Source organism: Myxine glutinosa, chromosome 1 (genome assembly GCF_964187855.1).
Source record: "Myxine glutinosa chromosome 1, kmMyxGlut1.1, whole genome shotgun sequence".
In the NCBI taxonomy this organism is placed as follows: Eukaryota; Metazoa; Chordata; class Myxini; order Myxiniformes; family Myxinidae; genus Myxine; species Myxine glutinosa.
In genome coordinates, this window is record NC_136261.1 from 216,054,326 (window position 1) to 216,064,923 (window position 10,598).

At 40.7% G+C, this 10,598-nt stretch overlaps 1 long non-coding RNA gene across 1 annotated transcript in view; it reads left to right on the forward strand.

Annotated features, from left to right (window-relative positions):
• LOC144893302 (uncharacterized) overlaps nucleotides 1-9,953 on the forward strand; it is a 122,711-nt gene extending 112,758 nt beyond the window's left edge. Inside the window, exon 3 of the long non-coding RNA XR_013624349.1 lies at nucleotides 9,907-9,953. This is a non-coding gene — a long non-coding RNA (uncharacterized LOC144893302). The remainder of the gene's footprint in view (nucleotides 1-9,906) is intronic.
• The last annotated feature ends 645 nt before the right edge of the window (nucleotides 9,954-10,598 follow it).

Consider the following 10,598-nt stretch of genomic DNA (forward strand, 5'->3'; position numbering starts at 1 on the left):
CGATTTTGCATCGCTCTAGGCTCTTCACCTCGCTTCAACCATTTCACCGCATCCAGACGTTAACCTAGTGTGTGTGTGTGTGACTGTGTGTGTGTGTGTGTGTGTGTGTGTGTGTGTGTGTGTGTGTGTGTGTGTGTGTGTGTGTGTGTGTGTGTGTGTGTGTGTGTGTGTGTGTGTGTGTGTGTGTGTGTGTGTGTGTGTGTGTGTAACATGGATTTTGAGTGGGAATTTGCGGTTCGCCGATTGGGAGCCGTTGAACGTCCATACCCGAAGGTGTGATTTCCCAGTCGCCTCTTGAGGAGACCTTTGCCCATCTTTGGCAGTGTGACTGTCAACTGAACGGGATTCTGGACTCGATACGACATCGTTCTGATGATCACTGGAGCGTGGATTGACTTTGGCTTGATGCCGGGATAGAGACATTGGGGATGTTCTTTTCGCTCACTTGGAGCACAGTGAGTTACATTGTACGAAACTGATGGTACCATCATAGGAATGATATATTGGTTGTACAATTGATTAATATTGTTATTGTACTGTTATTCTTGTGTGACCTTAATACAATACTTGTTTGTTGGTAACAATTGGTGTAGTTTCACCATTGGTCATTGACACACAGAGTAACACATCTTTCTGCCGTGACTCCTTTCGGGGCTCGGAGGTACACCGTGACCGGGGTTTGGGGAGGAGCACGTAACAGTACCATCAGACCTCACCCCTTTAAGAGGGGAGAGGAGGAGAACAACATAAAGGACATAAATAAGGTGGTGTAAAAGACGCTGCATCAACAGAAGTAAACTTCTGGAATTTTTTCTACAACCTTTAAAGTCTTTATATTATTTAAATTGAATTATACTAGAAGCATCCAGTCCCCACGGGAGTGGCCAGGAGGGGTTATGTTATTATTCCTATTCAAACGTGTAATTCAAAATACCTCCTGCTGTGTAATTCAAATAATCTCACTGCACTGGTAAACATGGTGATAGGAATACAGTAAATGGCCTCTCGCACCTGTAATACCCTCTCCCAACTGGAACTGGTGCTACATGATACACATTCACATCGATAATTTGTATCCCACCTCCACCCCTAAGGCCATTGGCAAAGAGTTATGATGTACTAATTATTTGGGGTCATGTCAAGGGTGAAAAACAACCTTATGCACCAATTGGGGTGGTGCTGATCCTACGTAGCAAGTCTGGATGTAATCGGCCCAGAACCAGAGGAGTAGTAGCGTGACAAACCAACATACAAACAAGCAAACAAGAAGACGTCGTGCAGAGCATGACACCTGCAAAATACACCCCCCCCCCCCCCAAATGGTTGCCATGGATACATCGAATTGTCTTTCACTTAGATTAAAATTGACCATATTAATCAAAGCTCGGGTCAAATGGATGAAAATTGATGATTTTTCAGATGCAAATTGATATTAGAAGTTTTACCTTGAGTTGACCATTGACCTTTTGACCTCAAATAGTTGGTTTCCCAATTCAGTGATACACTATGTAATTGCTGTATTATCGACAAGTTAATATGATGAAAAGTGACGATTTTTTAGATGAAAATTGATGATTTTAGAAGTTTCACCTTGAGTTTACCTTTTAACTTTTGACCTCAAATAGTTGTTTTCTCATTTTATTGACTCAATATGCAAATTCTGTTCAATTTTCAAGTCAATTGGATGAAAAATGAAAATTTTAGAAATTGGACCTCAAGATGACCTTTGACCTCAAAATCAATAGGCTTCTTCCTTATGACCAACTCTACCATCTGGTGAAGTTTCGTGGAGATTGGTTTAAAATTGGGACCTGTAGGCGATAGACAGACAGACAAACGGACAGACAGACAGAATGAAAAATCACTCAGAGCGTCACTTGGCAAAACAGAACAAAGTAGAATGGCACTCAGTAGAGAATACTTTTGACGTCAAAAATAATTCGTGGTTGAATTCAGTGACCTGATATGCAAATCGTCTTCAAAGTTTAAGTTAATCTGATGAAAATTGACAATTTTAGAAATGTGGCCTATGTTGACCTCAAAAATAGTTGGTGGTTGGTTTCAGTAAGGTGATATGCAAATCCTATTCAGATTTCAAGTCAATCGGATGAAAATTGAGGATTATAGAAATTTGAAAAAAGTGGTTGACCTTTGGCCTATGTTGACCTTTTGAACTTTTGACATCAAAAATATATACGATTTTGTCGGACCACGAACTCTACCATTTGGTGAAGTTTTGTGAAGATCGTTTAAAATTGTGACCTGTAGGCAAGTATAAGTGAGCGGACAGACAAACACACAACAAACACACGCACAAACACACAAACCGGAGGGATCAACATACTTGCAAAAACAATTGGTTTTTTTTGCCAAGTAATAACGCACAAGACCAACCAATATAGTTTTAAAATCTTCGATTTTCGCAAGTAACAAACAAATACACATCTGTCTGTGAATTATAGAAAGGATACTTTAACACTGTAGGACACAAATTGTGTTTTTGGCACTTACAAAAAGCCCTTACCTTTAGCAGTACTTGGTTCACAATGTGATGTCGTTCAAGTGACCTTACAAGGATGTCATAAACAAAATATTTTATTCTTCAAGGGGTGTACTCAATATATAAACAAAGCAGACCCGCAAGCAGCACCTTAGCCTCAAAATGACTGGTTCAAGTATGGACCAGTGAAGTATGCTCAAACTAATGTTGTTTGTGCCTGTATTAAATTACCCTAATTTTCTTCTTTTAAACATCGATAAATGCATAACGAATTAATAATTGCCTCAAACAAGTAACGACCAGAGCATGTTTTCTTTACATGACATATATTCAAACCAGTCTGGCGCAGGATAGCTCGGAGGAAGCGTATGGTCCTTTCGGCTGTCTCGTCTGGGATTGTTCCTTGTCCGACAATAAAATGTCATCCTGGTGTTCCACAGGCAGCGTGTTGCATAATCGAGTGCACAGTCTGTTGGATGGGATGTTCAACTAGGGACACATCTGCCAGCATTGGTTGCTGCTGGTAGAATTAAAGATCCCATGGTGTCTTTAGTGAAGTGTCGGCAATTGTCACTGACACCCTGGCCAAATTCCGCATTCTTGTCTTGACTACCACTGAGAAGGTAATGACAAACCATAGAATGTAATTTGCTCGCCATTCGTCTGCTTTAGCAGCACTGAACCTACCCCTCGGGAAGGCCTACCTTTCAGCGAGAGAAATCTTCAAACCCATTGTTGTTCCTCATCGTGGCAATGTTCTCTGGTGATAGGATGCCAGAATCCTATTCAGGGGCTGAACGTTAATTCAGTCCTGGGATTTGGAATTTGGGGAAGTATACTGGCGGAAATCACCTACTCCTCTTTGAAAGACACCGCAGTATCATTACCGACCACCAGGAATCGATGCTAGCAGACTTACCATCACGTCCGAGGGGCGGCACACTTTATCATACAATGCCCTGCATGTGAAGCACCAATGTGGCAATAATAGTTTTGGTCGAGAACCAAACCCAGACAAGACAGCTGAAAGGGGAGAGCGCTTCCTTTTGCATCATCCAGTCGGACTTTTCGACAAATCTATGGTTTGCTCATACAAGTTGTAGTTTTCAATTTCCCGTTTGTCTTGAGGATCATCATGTCTTTCCAATTTGGTAAATGAAATGCTGTCAAATGTTATAACTATTAAACAAAAAAACCCAAAATATTTTGGATGCCTTTGATGATTACAAACATTATTTGCACCAATAAAGTTCCCTTCACATCGCAACACAGGGCGATTCATTTATATGTGTTCCGTCCCTCGGATGGACCGATGTTAAAATGGTGTCCCGTCTGCGGCATTATTTGGATGTTAAAGTTGGACATGACAAGGAAACTTTTTTGTTTTAATTAAAAAACATCAAATCTCAAGATAATACTGTTGCATTATTTCACTTTCATTTTTAAAGCTCTCATTATCATGACGATTACACCATGTACAGTTAAACGGGTGAGGAATAGTTTCAAAGATTTTTGAATAACTAGAAACACCGGAGATGGGCCTGGGTTGGTATGGGTATATCATGCGTGCAGACAAAGAAAGTCTGGAGAAATCAGCCATTCTGGGTATGGTTAAAGGAAAAAAAGCAATAGGCAGGCCTTGTATGTGCAGACCAGCAACCTTTAGTCTCTACACTGCCCATGTTTAAGTATTCCAAATTTCTCCAAATTTGCCTTAGATGAGTATTAAACAATGTTGGCGACCATTACGCATGGGGTTATGCATTGAATAAGAGTCACAGTTGGGCCGTAATGGCAATATAAATATTGTACGTCACACTTGAAGCCATGGCTGGGAGAAATCACATATGAGGCTCCAACATATAAGTTATGAACAATCCACATACAGTTCACATGTAATCTGATGGCTAGAAAATTTGTACAGGCAATTTGGACAGGCAATGGGAAAATTTGGACAGGCAATGGGCAAGACTCATTTAAGCACCTTTATTAGCTGAAGATAATTGCGACGGAGCTAGTGGCCTACCTAAAGGCTATCAAGTCGAGATTGCTTAAATCTGTTAGTCTGAGGGGGACGCAATAAGCAAAGAATGTCTCAGGACGTTGGGTTTCCTCCAAAAAAAATTTCAGTTTGGTGTTAAGCAACAACAGCGACTGTTAAAGGTAGCCTAATCAATAATTATATGTTGGACAGAATTGACTGAATAGTTTGTGGTTATATATAATAATTTTACTTCCCATAGGTGTGTCCCACAAAATACCAAGATAAGCAATTCATACGCATTCACAGAGTTCGTCCAAGGCGGAAAACCCCCTTGGGGAAGGGGCGCAAGTTAAGTCGCTGCAACCTCCGTCGTGTGACCCCAATCATCTTTGCAAGTTTGGTTGAGATTGGATAAGTAACGACCGAATGTATTGTGGTCAGACAGACACCAAATTGCATATTTTAGTTTGATTGCAAATTATTGCCATTAAAATGTGATTGTTGAAACACAAAAGTTAATCTTAAAATGACTTAAAACAACAGAAGCTTTGTGATTCGACCATGATAATTAATGAGATACCGCACACATACTTGAACAAGAGCACACGAACTGTAATTGTACTCAATGTCAGCTGCAAGTTTTCTGGTGCTAAAAAATGAGAAAAAACTTTGTCATGATTGCGGAAGTTATCACAACCTTTTAACTCCATGGACTTTAAATGTAATTGCTTGTATTTTTCAGAGACATTTCCGAGCTTGCTTGTTTGGACAATTTGATTCCTTTCCTTTTTTATTTTCTTTTACTTTCTTTTACCTGGCTTAAAGTTTCAAGCGACATGCTACAATGATCCTGCTGCACTTTACACTCGAAGGATCACATTAAGAAATACAGGGTGATTTTCTTTTTTCGAGAACCACAAGTAATTCTGTTAGGAACCTAATATTTTGTGGAAATGTAGCTTAATGGTACAGAAAGTTGAAACATACATGTGAGTTATCAGGTATCACGTGACCTGGCAGTGACGTTTAACGGTTTTCACTTGGTCACGCCATGGCGCTCACTGTGGAAGAACGCGTGTTTCTCGTCGAACATTACATCAAGAATGCATCCTTTAGGGAATGTCAAATTGCATTTAGAAGTCGCTTTGGTGGTCGTACGAAACCTTCAAAATCAGTGATATGGAAACTGGTGAAGCAGTTCAGAGAAACAGGGCGTGAAAGTTAAAAACCACATGCGCCAGCCAAGTATTTTTACACCAGAGAAAGTGGATGAAGTGCAGGAAAGAATGGAAGCAAGCCTGAATAAAACTCTGAGATGTTCCGCACAACAAGCTCACTGTTCATATTCAAGTGCAAGGAAGGCGGTCAATACACTCAAACTTTATCCCTACAAAACACATGCAGTGCATCAGTTACTGAAGCCAGATAAAGAGAAATGTGTAGCTTACTGTGAGTGACCCCAGATGATGGTAAGAGAACAGGACAATGTTTTGGATGTTATGTTTTTTTTTTACAGACGAAGCATGGTTTCATCTTTCTGGGCATGTAAATTCACAAAACACTCGTTTATGGCGAAGTGAACAACCTTGTGCAATACATGAAAGGCCATTTCATTCTGCAAAAATTGGTGTTTGGTTTGCTGTAAGTCGGCAAGAATTATTGGCCCAATTTTCTTCTCAGAAACAGTAAACCCAGAATGTTACATCAACATAATCCATGAGTTTCTCGGGCACCTTACATAATACAAAATCAACCAAGGAAGGTTTCAGCAAGATGGTGCCATGAACGAACTTACGCTACTCTGGTGACCGTGTAGTACCCAAGTCATTGTGGCCTCGATCCCCAGATATTACGTCGCCAGATTTCTTTTTGTGGGAATATTTGAAGGATATAGTGTACGCTACAAATCCACGCACTCTTGGTGAATTAAAAGCAATAATTAGTGACACAATCACCAATATTCCCCAAGAAATGCAACACTGTGTAGGAGAGAATGCTGCAAACAATGCATTTGTGCCTGCAACATGGTGGTCGACACTTTCAGCGCTTCATTTAAGGTAATTATTAGTGTGGATCATGTCACGTCTTTCTGTAACATTAGGCTACATTTTCGCAAAATATTAGGTTCCTAACTGATATCGTTTTTAGTGTATGGGAATTTTTTGGGGTTTTCGCATAAAAAAAAATCACCCTCCATGAACTTCTAAAGTCACTAACTTCTTAGGTGCCGACTGAAGTAGTCGCAGAACGCAAACGCAACATTCAAAATCCTTAATGGTCTTGACTTGAGGATCCCGGAGATTTCCTTTTATTAAAAACAAAATTGCACCAGCCTATTTAAACAGTAGGTAGTTTAAAATTCACCTGTCAGTTTTATGTGAGATGAAATGTGCAGCTGCCAATAGCAAACGGAAATGTAATGGTAAGAGATAAGTCATGATTAACACAACTATCTTGGTTGTCACGTATCTAAGCCTTGTTGAGTTTCCAGCTTCTGAGTTACAAGAGGAGTCGGGTCTAGTAGAGGATTGCAACTGAAGTTTGAGCTCATAATTCAAGGTCCACAGCATGTAAATATTTTTCCTGTCATTGTTCACCACCTGTGTTGAGGAAATGCTCAAAATAGCCTTACACGCTAGAAATAAACTATACACAAAAGCATAATTAAAAACATGGAGAAAAAGCAACTTGATTTAAATTGACTTTACTAACATTAATTTATTAGCCCAACTGGAACGAAGTTCAGGGGAGCTTATGCTGACGCGTCGTCAGTCCGTCCGTCTGTCTGTCAACACTTGCAACTTCTTTTCTGAAACCGCTGAAGGGATTGTGACCAAACTTGCCACAAATTATATTTGTTGTGTCGCGACTAAAGTTTGTTTACGGCAATAAAAACAAATTGTGGTCGAAGGGGATTTACCGGGGTCATATGGATCCAGGTCAGAACCACCCCCCCCCCCCCCCCCCCCACACACACAAAAAAACCATAGGAATTTGCTTTTTCCTCTGAAACTACAAACAATATTTCGATGAAACTTGACCATAACCTTCATCACCCGTGATGTACCAAAGTTTGTTCACGGCACTAAGAAAATCGAAGTCTATGGGGGTCAAAGTGGGTCCAGGTTTGACGCCCCCAAAATAGGTATTTGCTTTCTTCTCTGAAACTACACACACAATTTCGATGAAACTTCACCACAATCTTCATCACCTGTGATGTGCCAATGCTTGTTCAAGGAGTTACAAAAGTTGGGGTCTGAGGAGGTATACGGGGTCGGGGGTGGGGGGGGGGGGGGGTCTGGTAGCTAACATCATCAATCCTGACAGCTAACCTCCTCCTCTACCCATTTTTTTTTGTTTGTTTAAAGTCTTATGATTATGTTGGTATGATTCTACATCCTGCCCTGTCTTCTAGAAACCATTGAAACTGGTTTAAAATACCTTTAGTCAGTGCAGTATACTGTTTATTCTACCAGGTGAGCACCATGGGTATTGCCCCTATGTTTTTGTCTATTGTCAGGCAGGCCTTGTAGCTTTGTTTTAGCTGACCTTCAAGGCAGTTACAGACTAGGAAGAGTCTTCATTTTATCTGACCACGATATTGGCCTAAGAGTCTGAATCTTTTTATGCCTCCTCCCCCGAAGGTGGCCGGAGGCATTATGTTTTCGGGTTGTCCGTCCGTCCGTCCGTACGTCTGTCCGTCCGTCCGTCCGTATGGGCTAAACCTCGTTTTTCTCAGCAACCACATGTCCAATTGAGACAAAACTTTCAGGGTAGGAGCGACACACATGTAGAATGTTTTATGATAATTTTGACATCATAGCTGAAGTGGTATACCAGCCATAAATGTTTTAATTGAATGCCTTATCCTAAAAAATCTGAAATTGCATGCATATGATCTATGACCCACTTATATTGAAATATTACATTTATCACATCATAGGTCACATGGTTTGGCAACCATATTGGATTTATCCTAAAACCTTTAAAAAACGCCTTCTCCCAGACCACCAAAACGATCGACTCAAAACTTTATGTGTCATCGACTAGGCATGGCGATTAAAAGTTGATCACAAAAACCTGATAGATCACATGGTGTCACAGCAATATTGGATTGAAAGAGAAAATAATAAATTATATCTCAGAAAAAAAATGAAAAAATTATATCTAAGAAACCACTTACCCTATCGATGCGAAACTTTACAAATATCATCTAACACCATTGATGGATATAGTTTTAAAATGATGATCTTGTAGGTCACGTGGTTTGGCAGCCATCTTGCATAGAAAAACGAACCTTATCCGATCAGCACGAAACTTCACAAACGTGATCCCCTACCAAATACATATGCAGAGTGTACATTTTTGATGTCCTCTGTCATGTGGTTTGGCAGCCATATTCGCTTGAAAGCTGATATTTAAAAACAACCCTTCTCAAAACTGCTTCACTGATCGATGTGAACCCTGTCATGTCTGGTCATGCCATGACAAAATGTAATGACAAAGATGTGATACTTGAGTACAGCTGAAGGGATTTCAATCAAATGTGTTTATTTTTGGACAGTCAATGAGGGCATATACCATACCCGTTGTCATGGACAGGGACTATGTGGAGGCATATTGGCGACACAGTCGAATTGCTCTAGTTGAAAGAGATCATGGGGTTTCAATGGGGTTTCAAAGGTTTCAATGGGGTTTCATGGGGTTTCAATGCCTATGAGAAAGTGGTACCAAATGGGACTGGTAGCTAACCTCCTATACCCACCTTCCACCTCATTGTCTCGCCAAAGAACTGTATCCTCCATGGTGCAATGGCCTTATGTCAATTCAAATTAATCTGTTTTTCTTCGAACTTTTCTAGAACTACAGACGTAATGTGCTCGCTCTGCCAACTTTATTTGGGTCTGAAGATTCTGGTGCCAAAACAATAAAACCTGTTTTGGCTGGAAAAAAATCTCTGCTACTGTTTTTACCAAATATAATACAAAGCCATTTAAGTGAAAAATATGGAACTCACATATTTTACTCTTTTTCATCATCAATCCTGACACCAATCAAGCTATCCTGCCTTCTATTGGGGGTAGTTCCATGCAAAGAAAAAGAACCTATGCTCTAGCACTCTTTTTCTCAAAGGAATGAAACTCGGTTTGGAGATATAGTTGAAAACAAAGCTTTTAATATTCCAATAACAAATTGTAACAATGCTCACACACCTGCATATGAAACGCTCCGAAATCACTAGCAAATTGACAGGTGCGTTGCTATCAGACCATAGCATTGACACACCAATTTAGTAGTACGATCAACTATTATTGGTGATGGTTTTCAATCGCCTCCAAACTGTGGGGTGCTCACAGTGAACAAGAGTGCTCTGTTGAAGGATGTCTGCATAATACTGTTAACATATGCCTGTGTTTGGCAGGTGCTGGTGGGTGGTCTCCATCTGATGGAGACTCAGCACCATGGCTACAGCTGGATCTGGGTGAGCGTGTACGCATTACGGCAGTAAGCACGCAGGGCCGCTACGGAAGTCCTGAATGGCTGCTGCGCTACCAACTGCTTTACAGTGATAGTGGGACGAATTGGAGGCGCTACCAGAGGGATGACAATCTCTGGGTAAGACTGTCACACACACTTGATCATATTTGAGCTCTCTATCTGAATTTCTCTCATTTCAAAGTTAAATAGGAAAATGAAAACTAAGTTTCCTTTCAAGAACTTCAAAACATGAGGAGGCCATTTGTCTCATGCAGCCTGCATAAGGGTTGACATCCTATGGTTGTTTGTCTGTGCTCTTTGCCAAGCGTCGACCTCCCAAACTCCAAGTAGACGCTCTAACAGACAAACCATTACATCTCTCAGTCTAAGTTCTATATTCTACCTTCTCTTCTCCAAATCTCTTGACTCGATGTTCATTATTTGGTCTCGGTCTTTCCCTGCCTTCTTTATCTCTTGCTGCATAATGTATTTTAGCCTCTACTTTATGCACTCTGCTCCACCCCATGGCTTCAGTGGGCCCTTGACACCTAACGAATGCCAAACCTAAAAGATGCTCCAAATGGACCTTCGTAACCGTTGCGCGCTGTCTGGCCCTCCACGCACCCTTCCCTCTTT